Source organism: Diabrotica virgifera, chromosome 8, assembly GCF_917563875.1.
Source record: "Diabrotica virgifera virgifera chromosome 8, PGI_DIABVI_V3a".
Classification (NCBI taxonomy): Eukaryota; Metazoa; Arthropoda; class Insecta; order Coleoptera; family Chrysomelidae; genus Diabrotica; species Diabrotica virgifera.
The window spans coordinates 131790231-131803987 of record NC_065450.1 but is presented as its reverse complement, the minus strand read 5'-3'; positions in this window follow the sequence as shown (position 1 = coordinate 131803987).

The window sequence follows — 13757 nt, the reverse complement described above, 5'->3', positions numbered from 1 at the left end:
TATCGTCAGAACCTATTTTACTTCAAATTAGGCCCGAGGCACTACATAATTTTCGGGCCCCTAAATATAATTTATTAATAATATTAATTAAGTTAATTAGTTAATATTGATATCAAATTTTTTAATTGTTCTAAGACCTTCTTCTTCTGCTTCTTAACGTGCCCTATCAAGTCCTCTTGACGTTGGCGATTAACATGGCGAAACTGTCTCTGTCTCGAGCTATTCTAAATAGTTGTTCTGCTTTCTTTATTCTTGTCCACTCCCGGATATGCTTCAACCAAGATGCCTGCTTTCTACCAATTCATCTGCGTCCTTAGATTTTACCCATGATAATAAGTTGAAGAATATTATACCGGTCTCCCCTTACTACGTGTCCAAAATAGGCCATCTTTCTATATTTGATGTTATCAAGCAGCTCGCGGGCAGCATTTGCTCTCTTAAGGACTGCCACACTTGTCAGAGTAACCGTCCATGGTATTTTCAGTGTACGTCTGTCCAGTCACATTTCAAAGGCCTCCAAACGATTAATCGTCGATATTTTTAATGTCCATGCTTCGACACTATACAAGAGGACTGACCAAATGTAACATTCAATCATGCGCTTTCGAAGTTTAAGTTGCAAGTTATCATTTCAGAAGAATGACTTCATTTTTAAAAATGTCGTGCGGGCTATCTCCATTCTACATTTTATCTCTTTATCTGGATCTAGTTTTTCAGTAATATGGCAACCAAGATTGTATTTAAAACTGAGTACTCTTTGAATTATATGATCATCAACATATAACTGTGAATATTGATGGGCCAAACGGCTAAATACCATGTATTTTGTTTTTGAACAGTTTATGTTTAGGCCAAACTCTCTTCCCACTGTGTCAATGGCATTTAAAAGGTGTTGTAATATGTTCATATCATCACTTAAAATAACTGTATCGTCTGCATATCTGATTGTATTTATCAGAATTCCATTCACTTTTACACCCTATTCCAAAATATGGAGCGCTTCCTTAAATATTATATCTGAATATAAATTGAATAACAGTGGGGAGAGTATACAACCCTGTCTGACACCTCTTTGTATTTTGCATATTTCTGTTCATTTTCTTTTTATGCAAGCTGTTTGACGCCAGTATAATTTTTCTATGATTCGTACATCTTGACTATCAACTCGTTAATCCTTTAATATTTTAATTAATTTGTGATGTTGTACTCGATCGAAGGCCTTCTTATAGTCAATAAATACAGCAAATACGTCTTCTTTTGATCTCGGCATTTCTGCAATAATACATTTAGTGCAAAGAGTGCGACCCGGGTTCCCAGTCCATTTCTGAAGCCAAATTGTGTTTCATCCTGGTCTTCTTCACATGTATCTCTGATTCTACTGTGTATTGGTAGGGGAGCAAAGTATGCTAAATGTGCAGTCACTCGAGCGCTTTGGGGACCTCTTGGGTTGTGAAGAGTAGGTCCTAAAACCAAAAAAAGTTAAGTAAAGTTTTCCATTTTAGTGGGCGCTTGCCATTTTTTAATTTAATTTTCCATTTCCAACAACTCTTTTTTCCGATTATAACGCAATCTATCCATAATTCGAAAACATTTTTCGAATAAAAGTTACTTATTTTTACGTAAGGAATCCAAATCTGCAATAAAAAATGAGGGTTCCTATTTAAGATTTTAAAGTAACCCCCCACCCCACATACATGGGGGGTCGTATTTGGTGCCATTCGATAGATTTTTCAAATATATTGAATAAGTGTATTTTACAGTATTTCGATCTGATGTTCATTTCGCGAAATATCGCTGGATTCGTATTTAAAATATTAAATTTACCCCCCACCCCTCACCGTGGGAAGTCGTGTTTGGTATCATTCAATAGATTTTTAAAACATATTGAGCACATATTTTTTAGTTTTTCGATCTGTCATTTATTTCGCAAAATATTCGCTTTTTTCTTGTGAAACTTTGGGACTCGCCCATGTCCTTACGCCCGGCTCAAATCGTCAGATTTTTGAAATATACACTCTTTTGCATGTACTTAACTTGCCTTATCTTAATCTGACAATTTCGAGTTTTTTTAAGGATAGACTTTTTTTTTCGGGCCCCCCTTAACGAACTCCCCTGTGTTAAGAGCCAATATATGGTAGAGGTACATCTGAAGGGTACCAGGTTTCTCCCCATATGCTAATCTGACGCGCTCGAGTAACTGCAAAAATCCCCGCTTGGGCTCCCCTACCATATGATACGTAGAATGATTTTCAAAGTGTGGCTCATGTGGTTCTAAGACCGCAGTTGACAAATTTGAAAATGTATCTTGTTTTATTGCAATATAACAATTTTTTAATGATCTTTCCGGGCCCATTAAAATGCGGGCCCGAGGCAGGTGCCTCATTGGCCTAGTGGTAAAATAGGCCCTGGATATCGTAAACATGAACGGAGTTTTTAAAAAGAAACAATAACATTTTTTGGAAAAAATTTTAAAAGATAAATTTTGAAAAAAAATTTGGGCATAAATTTTAACGCTATCAACATGTTCGGTGGCTCATTTAATAGATATTTTTAATTACTTTGACAAATGTTAAATAAGTATATGTTATAAAATGCATCAATTTCCTGTTATTTCAGCTTGAATACTTAGAGTTTTTTACTCGCCGAAAAAAATATACATTAAATTACCTATACCTATACCTCACTTTTAGTTAACATTAAAAGGTTTTTGTAGTAAAGGGTTTATTTCATTTTTATTGGCTTCAATTTTGATAATAATAAATTTTTTGTAAAAACTTACACTTTTTGAGTCATTGATGAAAAATTGGTTAAAAACATGTATTTTTCTCAAGAAAAATTAAAATCTTTGATCTTTAATAACTCAAAAAGTTTTGATTTATTTTAATAACTTTAAATACTTAACAAATTTTGCTTGAAATTTGTCCCTCTATCGAATTATGGGGTTAGTTTTAATAAAATAATTTTCACACCCGAGAAGGGGTAACATCCACCCCCAGTATAAAAGCGCAAGTTGGCACCATGTTACCTTTGTTCCTTGAGCTATCCTCTAACCACTTACCAATTTTCATGCAAATCGATGGAGGTTCAACGAAATCGGAGGTAATAGCTCATATCCACCTTCAGTGACTCCACTAATTCCCATATAGGCATAATTATTAATGTATATTTGCCACAAGAAAAAGTTTCAGAACATTTTTATATCCTCCTTCAATGAAGAAAAGATCGAAGTTTAAAGACGACGAAGTGTATGTACGCCAGTGGACCAACAAATTATTTTTATATGATTGTGGTATGACAATATTAATTATGAAGTTATATAGATCCATAGTAAGAAAGATAGAGTGAGTGGATGTAGTTATTAACTAACTTGTCCTAATGAGTACAAAATGATTACACAGAATGATTGGGAGTTATTTGAATTGTATTTGTATTATGTTTAAAAATGTTTTTCAAACAGTGATGTTTTGCAACATCTCTTAACTAATTCTATCTGTGATTATAACGGGCTGCCAGTTTGTGTAAATTAGAATTAGATTGCTGAATTTCTCTTTTTTCAAGGTAATCATTACATATACGTCATTTTCAACAGTTTAGACGTCATTCGTTCATATTTTATGGCAATAAATATTTCTGCATTACTATAACAGTCCTTTAAGGGCCTTACCTATTTAATAGGTACTTCATAAAAGTAAGTAGAATTTCTGATATATTCTAAACATCTAAACAGAATATTTTATTTTAAAATATCTTCATCTTATCTTATTTTAGTTAAATTTTTGTTGTAAGTAAGGGGATTATAATATTTACTTGGTAACTTTACATAAATATGTAAATATTACAAAATATCTCAAGGCGAAAATAATACAAATTAATTTGATGTTGGAGTGATTTACGATATGTATTCTAACATCAATTCTAACATTTGTAAAATCAAGAACTTTCCGAAAAGTTTTGTTTTATACCTTAGAAACACAAAAAGTTTGTGTTTTAATAACAATCACTTAGATTATTAAAACATATAAAATAAATAAGAAGATACACTATAATTGCAATATCTAAAAAAACAGAAAAATTTTCAACAGAAAATCCAAACTAACAACTATACCTTTTAGCAAGCCACAGAATTCACTTATTATGATGAATTATTGCTCGTAAATACAAAAAGCACGACAAGTAACGCAGTAAAAAAGGCGCATAGCATTAATAGCAAACAGCTATCTCTATATATTCAGAACCAAAATTTTAGACCGGTTTTAATATATAGTGCTGAAGCATGGACTTTATCCCAAAACTACGAGAGATACTCGGGTAACTTTCAGAGAAAAATACTTCCAAAGATTTTTGATGCCGTAAATGAAAATAGTATATGACGTCGAAGATACAACTTTGAATTTTACCAGCTATAAAGGAAAGTTGCTAAGAATTAACGAGAGTGACGAATTGTCTGCGATCAGGCCAAAATCATCAAAAAATTGTCGAGCCAATTACGATGAGAAAATAAAAAAAGGAAAAAAATGGTGTTTCGATACTTAAAAAAAAATTGGGAGTCTATTAGCAGAGAAATAATATTATCATGGAGAATTTCATAGATTTGCCTGGTACATATTACAAATGATACATTATATTACCGGGTGTCCATTTATATTTTCCCCCATTTTAACTACCTATAACTTCTAAACGGCTCAAGATAGAAACATGGGGTTTTCGCTGAAATGTTTTATTTTACTAAAAGTTTTGTATGAATTGATTGAGTTTTTTATATCGCTTTCAATTACGAAAATAAAAATGGCGGATTTTTGAACAAAACTTTGTTGACTTTTTTTTAATGGAACACCCAGTATATTTTTTTGTAAATTGAAAGAACGATCATTCACCTATCCAGCGATATAAAGTTTTTTAAAATCGGTTGTCAAATCACTGAGTAATTAATTTTTAAAATGAGAGGTGCAGCGTGGATAATCACATACCTAAATAACATGTAACTAAGCAAAATGATATTATGTTGTGATTTTCATATTGCATCTCTCATTTTAAAAATTAATTTCTCAGTCATTTGACAACCGATTTTAAAAACAATTATATCGCTGGATAGGTAAATAACCATTTTTTCAAGTTACAAAAAAATATACTGGCTGTTTTAATAAAAAAAAGTCTACAACGTTTTTTTTTTCAAAAATCCGCCATTTTTTATTTAAAGGCGATATGAAAAATGGCCATTTACCTAAAAAATTAAAAAAACGATCATTTACCTATCTAGTGATATAAAATTTTTCAAAATCGGTTGTCAAATGACTGAGCAATTAATTTTTAAAATGAGAGATGCAATGTGGAAATCACATAACATAATATCAATTTGCTTAGTTAGAGAGTTGCACCTCTCATTTTAAAAATTAATTACTCAGTCATTTGACAACCGATTTTGAAAAACTTTATATCGTTGGATAGGTGAATGACCTTTCTTTCAATTTACAAAAAAATATACTAGGTGTTCTATTAAAAAAAAGTCAACAAAGTTTTTTTCAAAAATCCGCCATTTTTTTTCGTATTTGAAAGCGATATAAAAAATTTAATCCATTCAGACAAAACTTTTACTAAAATAAAACATTTCAGCGAAAACCGCATATTTCTATATTGAGCCGTTTAGAAGTTATAGGCAGTTAAAATGGGGGAAAATATAAATGGACACCCGGTATAAGACGATAGATAATAATTAGGTGACGTATACATATTATTTCTAGACCAGGACTAATCTGTAAAAAACCTTTGGATGTGAGAGGTGGCATTCGAATTTTTGCAGATAAAGTTAGGTGACACCTTCAGTAATAATAATTGACTTATACTCCTTCTCAAATATGCCCGGAACATTAATAAAAAAAATAAAATATTTAAAAATTTCGAAAAACGTCGATTTTTTTCTGCTTTCTTTGCTTATAACTTTAAAACGATTCGTTTTGGAACAAAGTCGTAGAGAAATAAAATAAATATAATTGAATTTTGTATGATATACGACTGGTCAAAAATTTCTTAAGGTATTACCTTTTCTGCAATATAGCAATATATACGAAATAAGGGGGCAAAATACGCCTGTTGTTATTCAATGTTTCTTAACCCCCTTGGTGGCACTTAGAACCTAAGTAATTCGCTTAGAAAATTCTTATAACTTACTTAAACGATCTACCAAATTTCATTAAAATCGACCTAATATATTTTGCATAATAAATTTGCAATATAAATGTTTTTAAAAAAGTTCAAATTATTTTAAAATCTTTCTGAACCAAAAGTAGACCATTCAGAAGTTGGCTAATTTTTCTACATATAAAGAGGTGCTTTACCTATCTAATACACTTTAAAGAATTAAAATAGCATTATTTAAGGGGCCTCAGTAATGTTTTAAAATTATAAACAATTTTTTGGCTTATAAACAAATAGCTTTATTTAACCTTTAACTACCCGCGCATCGAGTTATAACATAACTACACGCGTGGCGTACTTTATACGCCACAAGAAAATACACTTAAAAACAGCGGATTTGTTTATTTTTTTTTAATACACTTAGTTGTTTGTTATAAACCTTATTCGGCATCAGTGAATAGTTGGAGTTCCTTCTCAGTAAGCCAATTGGGATTTATAACTGGAATCATGAAATAACTGGATTCCATCATAAATACAATTACTAATAAACAATTTTTTGAAATGTGATTTTTTACAGGAGAAAAAGTATTATTTATAAAGAAAAATATATTTTGTGCCATAATGACTAAAAAACAATTGAAATATGTACTTATAATTACTACTTATATTAATGTAATCGTGGCGTATATTGTCCACCACCGGAAACAACAAATAATAAACTGTAAATTACGATCTTCCTAGAAAGCCGATTATAACGAAACTAAAACCAAATTGTAAAGCACATTCCAGTGATAGGTTAGAGAGATAAACAAGGTCAAAAATTAAATTTTTAAATATATTTCCAGTAGAATTCTTATATCTGGCGTACAAAGTACGCCAGCGCGTGTAGTTAAAGGTTAACATTAGGCAAAGTAGGCAGTTGCCTAGGGGCCTCTGCCCCAAAGGGGGCCTCGCGGGGACCAAAACGAAAAAATGTTGAAATATTCAAATATCGCGCAATACCATAAAAGTTATGGTGGACGTATTATAAAGCTACATTACAATGCATACTTTTGTTAGAATTTGTCAGTAGAATTCTTATATCTGGCGTACAAAGTACGCCAGCGCGTGTAGTTAAAGGTTAATAATAAAAAAATTAAATTTTAGCAATGCAAATAACTAAAGCCGGTATAATTTGACTTAAACTTTCAAATGCTGTCGGCAGAATTGCTAATTTATTTTTTAATCAAAAGTTATTCGCGTTCAAAAATTGCAATTTTTCGATTTTTTGAAAAGTTCCACCGCGTTTATCTCGAAAACTATGTATCATACGAAAAAACTTGTAAGAACATTTTTTGCTTAGAATTACCCAAGAAATACAAAAATGTTTTATTTTGCGAAAAATCGATGGTATGTAATTCCTCAAGTTCTTTGTTTATAACAATCTTATCAACATCCGGATCAACTGTTACCCAAAAAATTCGTGTTCTACGGGTCAAAATACATAAAAAACTTGGGTAAACCACCTAAATAAAGAAGCCCGTAGCCCCCCTCCTGGCCACAGCATTAATTTAAAACATTGCTCAGGCTGCTTAAATAATCCGATTTCAATTCGGTAAAGTGCATTAGATAGGTGAAGTGCTTCCTTATATGTAAAAAAATTGACAAATCTTTGTATGTTCTAGTTTTTGTTGTGCAAGATTTAAAAAAAATTAATTTAAAAAAAAAAGTTTAGATTGAAAAATTATTATGCAAAATCTAGTAAGTCAATTTTAATGAAATTTGGTAGACGGTTTTAGCACATTACAAAAATTTTCTAAGCGAATTAGGAAGGTTCCAAGTGCAGCCTAAGTGATGGAAAAACATTGAATAAAGACAGGCTTGTTTTGCCCCCTTATTTTATATTTATTGCTATTTTGCAGCAAGGGTGATAAATTCAGACATTTTTAATCAATCGTATCTGATAGAAAATTTAATTGTCTTTCTTTAATTCCTATACTACTTTGATCTAAAATAAATCGTTTTAAAGTTATAAGCAAAGAAAGTAGAAAAAACGAAGTTTTTTGAAATTTTTAAATACTTTATTTTTTTTTATTAATGTTCCGGGCATATTTAAGATGGAGCATACGTCAATTATTATTAACGAATTTATCACCTAACTTTATTCGTAAAAATCCGAATGCCACCTCTCACATCCACCTAAAAACAGATCATTCTTGGTCTATTCTGGCTGTGTGTTCTTAATAATTTTCAAATAATTTTAGTTTTCGCATTTTTTAGGAGTTTCGTTGTTGTTCAAAGTTTGTTGCCTCTTCACGTACGAATAAATCCTTTATTGTTCATATTTATCTATTCCTTGTCAAAGTTTTATTTTATCCTATAGGTATTTTTTCATATAAATATACCACCTGATCGTTTGTGAACTTATCTTTACAGACAATGGGGGTATCTTCTTCTTCAAGAACCGCTCTTAAGGTGGTTAGAAATCCTAAGTGGAGAATAGAGCTTCAGTGAAAACGCGCCATCTGGTTCTATTTTTCGCTAGGCCTTCACCTCATTGCAAGACTTTCCTTGACCTCTTATTTCGTCCATGATGAATCTTCTCCACGTTTGTGCTGAGTGACCTCTTTTTCATTCTCCTTGGGGGTTTTACTCTAGGGCAGTATTTGCAATACTAGAACTATATTTTGGAAGTTTGTGACCGATCCAACCTCACTTGCTGGACTTTATTTCATTTTCTACCCTCTTTTGTTGGGTCGTTTGTGTGTAGTAGATATTCGTTTCTGATGATGTTTGGCCAGAAAATGCAAACAATTCTTCATAGAGATTTGTTGACGGAGACCTTCACTTTGTGTAGTAAGGGTTTTTGTCACTTTCCAGGTTTCATATCCGTAGAGTAGAACAGATATGACATTTGACTAAAATATTCGGTTCTTGTTTACACTAGTATAGTCGCCAAACCTCCAAACAGAGTTGAGCATGCTAAATGCTTGTTGAGCTTTTCGTATCCTCATACAAATATCGTCTTCTCTACCTCCGTTTTCTGTTATGACACTTCCAAGATACGTAAAGTTTTTCACATTTTCAATCTGCATGTTGTCGATAGTAAATAGCGTGTTGTTCCTTGCATTTATTTTCATGGACTTGGTTTTAATAATATTGATTTTCAAACCTATTTTATTGGCTACAGTTGAAAGTGTTTTCAATTAGTCAGCCACATTTTGAAACCTTTGTCCTAATAGGGAAATATCCTCGGCGTATTCTAGATCGCTTAGTCGTGTGGTTAACGTTCATTGTACCACTGTTGTGTCGGAGTCTAGTTTGGAAAGAACATAGTCTGTAGCTGTGTTAAACAGAAACGGCGAAAGCACGCATTAATGTCTGACTCCAGTATGTACGCCAAATTCGTCACTGTTGATCCCATTGTGTGTCACGTTGCATTTCGCCTCAGATTCAAAATAGACTATGGATAATTTCTTCTCTTCTTCTTCTTCTTCTCGCGACTAGGATTACTCCTGTTTGTCTGCCTCTTATTCTGTTTCAGTTGTTGTTGACTGTACATTGTCTTTCCACCTTTTCGGCGGCCTTCCAACGTGTCTTCTGCTATACGGCTTGTTGTTTTTACAGATGTTCGCTAATCTATCTGGTTACATTCGGTTTACATGTTCGTTCCAGTTTTTCTTTCTTGTTTTTATTCACCTGTTAATATTTTGAATTTTGCATCGTTCTCGTATACTTCTGGCTATTCATGGTTCTCGCTATTCATCTTAATACTTTCATTTCGATATTGTTGACTTGTTGTTTCTCTTTCTTGTATCGGTCCTTGTCTCCGCTGCATATGTTAGGATCGGTCTTACTGTTGTCTTGTATACTTTTATTTTGCTTTCCTGGTCGAATATTTGTTTCTCCATATCGTTTCTCGGAGGCAACCACTTACTCTGGCCTCTTTTGTTGCTTGTGTTGTGGTCTCTGTTCTTATATACCTGTCACTAGTGATCTCTACTCCTAGGTAATTGAATTTCATTACTTGTTCTACAATTTTGCTGTCTATTTCTAACTTGCATCTACGCGGCTCTTTATTTGTCACTATACATTTAGTTTTTTCTACTGATATTCTCATATTAAGTCTATTTGCTGTGATATTGAAAGTGTGGAGCTGCCTTTGTAGGTCATTCTCGTTATCAGCAATTAGTACTGCATCATCGGTATAGCATAGTATCGCGATTTTATGCGCTACCATGTGATATACATGATACATGTCGTTTTCTTACTTCGTGAATTTGGATAATTTAACAATTGCAAATCAATAATTTAAATCAAACTTACCAAATACTCTAAAGGCAAAAAGTTCAATCCGTACGTGATACCAGTTCTTACATACGGAACTGAAACTTGGGCCTTTAACAACAAGTGAGTAGTCAACGACCTTCAAGTGACTCAGAGAGCTATGGAACGGAGAATGCTTAACATTAAGTTCAGTGATCGTAAGTCCAATGAAAAGATAAGAAGACGATCAAAATAACAGATCTGATCCAGAAGATTGCCATGTTAAAATGGAACTGGACACATAAGAAGAATGGAAGACAACCGTTGGACAAAGCGAATTCTCGAATGGCGACCTAGGGCAAGCAAAAGAATTAGAGGCCGACCTTAAACAAGATGGACTGATGACATCAAGCGAATGGCTGGCCACCAGGGCCGCCGCTACCATGTGTGCAAAGTGTGCATCGCACACGGGCGGCTGATTATAGGGGCGGCCAAAAGCAGGCCACTGATGATAATACTTTTTTTAAAACGAAAATAAATTCAAAAATAAATAGTAATAATTCAGATAATTCTATAATAATCCAAACCATCTAAACAAAAATACCAGAAAATATTATTTATTATATGAACTGCCCTTTTGCCACTGTATTCATAAAGTAGTTCCGGGAATGCTTTTTAATTCTAAATGGCTGTCGGCTTTCGGACTTAAGATATTTTTATGTAGGTGGTCCATATGCGATTTTTTCAAATTCTGAACATTTATGATTTGTTAAGAGAGTACGATACGACAATAGGTTACTTTCCAAGATTTTAGATATGTACTTGTTAGTTGCTCTAGTTGAGTAATAAAAAAGTTTTTTTTATTACTGGATGGTTTAAAAAAATCTTTTTTATTACTCGATGGTTGCTCTGTTATAATATTGTTCCTTTATGCTTATGTATGGTCATAGATGAGTTATAGTTCACTCAAGTTGAGAATTTGATGATTTTAAACACGCTTTTGATAAACGATTTTTTTTTGTAATATAATATAGTAGTGTGCCTTTTGCATAATACCTACTGTATTTCAAAGTAACGTCGAGATCAGAGCAATTATTCATATACGCTTTACGGTTACGGATTATTTGGATAAATTATGTGAAGTGTCTTCAACTGGACTGTCACTGGAATCATTTTTGACGAAAAACATCTGCGAAAATAAAGAATAGTCGCATATAAATTTAGGACCTTCAAATTCAAACGAAGTCCAAACTATCGAAAAAAGTACCAAACAAATGAATTTTACTGCGGATAGAGATGGGGGATTTGATGACAATAATACCGATAGTGTGAGAGCTGATGCTGAAACGCCTGAACCTGAAACCACCAACCAAGATAGAATAGTTAATGTTCCAGTTATTTTGGATTGCAGTGCAGGAAGCTCAAGCTTATACTTGGTTTCAGATGATCCCGGGAAATGGCCTGCAAAAATTAATCCAAGTGAAGTTAAATTTGTTGTTGAAAATTTTCCTCAACAAATTAAAAAAATTAACTTCCCCAGAGATACAAATAATAAAAAAATTTCAGAGACTTATTATTATCGCACATTACCAAATTCATCGCCCTTAGCGTAAACTCATTCATGTGTTTATGTTATCTATTCATAGTTTATTTTAATTAAATGGACGTTTAAATTAGGATATTAGATATTAGGATGTACATAGAATGGACTTTGGATCATGGATACTAGTCTAAATGTTCAAGTAAGTATCTAGGTATTTACAAATTAGGTATTATTGTTATGTATCTCCTGCACATTTCTTTAAATACTAGTACCTATGTTGAAACGCCTAAAGTGTTGGAAGGGAGGCGGCAAATATTAAGTTGCACACGGGCGGCCCTGCTGGCCACGAATGGATGCAAAAACAGCAAACAGATATGAATGGACACAACTAAAGGATGCTTACATCCGACGATGGATGGAATAGCTGTTGATGATGATGATTATTTACCAGGACTCATCACCTGCGCATAAGGCCAAAAACTACTCAACAAGGGGTTGAAATTCATGTACTCATATTGATTAGTAGTGACATTGACCGTTATCCAGCACAGATCCTAATCCACTCCACTACATATTGCGGTCAGTTTTAGTGGGCATAGTCTCTACAAGACGTCACCATAATGTGGAGTCATTGAAGCGGGCGCACCATTCGTACCATGATCGATGAATCGATGATCGATGAAAAGACTTCAGTGCTCTATTCAAGACAAATGTGTAGTACGTTATAGAAATGAGTAATAAAAAGTGCAAAACTTTTTCCATAATACCAAAATTTAAACAAAACAAAAATATATACAGTATGTCCCTTATAAGTTGTAACTATATATGGAAAACTTTTTTATTATTAATTTGACGAAAAAAAGTTATTCTTCATAAACAGTTCTGCATGTTATACTATACGATATATTATACGAGGTATGTCAAAATTTTTGAATTTCACTCGAAGAGTAAAGTAGCTTTATTTTTCACAATATTGAAAATTGCTATAACGAAAAGTTGTTTGGAATTAAAAATTATATTTTAATATGCAATATATCCTTCTAATTCAAAAAAAATTGTTTTTTGAAAAATTATGGATAACTCAGTTCTGTCAATTCTGATAACTCTTTTATTATTAATTTCACGAAAAAAAGTGATGCTTAATAAAAAGTTCTGCATGGTTTAAAACATAAAATACAACCATCTTATGTGAAATTTTATCCATTTTATACGAGGTATGTCAAAAAATATGAATTTCGCTCACGAGTAAAATACCTTTATTTTTTACAATATTAAAAATTGCTATTATGAAAAGTTATTTAGAATTAAAAACTATGTTTCAGTATGTAATTACATCCTTCTTGATCCTTCTTGACCTAAATTTATCTTTTTTGACATACCTCGTATAAAATTGATAACATTTGTTATAAGATGGCTGTATTTTAGATTTTAGACCATGCAGAACTTTTTATTAAGAATCACCTTTTTCGTAAAATTATTAATAAAAGAGTTTTCAGAATTGAAATTACTGAAAATACAACTGTAATATAGTTATCCATAATTTTTCAAATTTTTTTTCAATTAGAACGATATAATTGCATATTAAAATATAGTTTTTAATTCCAAACAACTTTTCATAATAGCAATTTTTAATATTGTGAAAAATAAAGCTATTTTACTCCTGAGTGAAATTCAAACTTTGTGACATACCTCGTATAATATTCATACAATTTGATATTTGATGGTTGAATCTTAGGTTTTGGACCATGCAGAGCTTTTTATGAAGAATAACTTTTTTTCGAAAAATTAATAATAAAAAAGACATCCATATGGATACACCTTACAGGAACATATTGTA